Raw genomic sequence first — 552 nt, 5'->3', positions numbered from 1 at the left:
GGACGATCCGTGCCAACCGAAGATAGATTATGCTTATTCTTTAATAAGGTAGTTTCTTGTTTATTTATAACATGCATAAAATGAATTTCTGGGATTAATTATGATTAGCCATTGTTGTGCGGATAGAGGTGAAGTCAATACCCTACACTCTCTCTCTTATTTTTAATCTCTTTTATTTTCATGCACTTTAGTTTTTAAAGAAAATCAAATCAATTCTCCTTTTTAATTAAGTTAATTTTGATCTTTTGAATTTTGATAATAAAACCCCTGCAGTCCTTGAGGTTCGACACCCTCTCTATAGCCGTATCCTACAAAGATTCGTCCTATTGCGAGTGGTTATTTTTATAATTGATATTTTTGGTCACAAAAATACCACATCATCCCCCATGTGTATGTTCGGTCAGAAAGTCTGAAGTCCCTAGAATGACCTTCCAGCTATTTGATAAGTACTAAAATATTCATATTTTCAACCCTTAACTTGATTATTTTAACCCCTTGGTTTTGGTTAATTAGGTCATTTTAATTCATTTTTGTGTTTTTCATACTTTTGTA

This window comes from Corylus avellana, chromosome ca6 (genome assembly GCF_901000735.1).
Source record: "Corylus avellana chromosome ca6, CavTom2PMs-1.0".
In the NCBI taxonomy this organism is placed as follows: domain Eukaryota; kingdom Viridiplantae; phylum Streptophyta; class Magnoliopsida; order Fagales; family Betulaceae; genus Corylus; species Corylus avellana.
The sequence above is the reverse complement of the archived record's forward strand: the minus strand, read 5'-3'. Positions refer to the sequence as shown.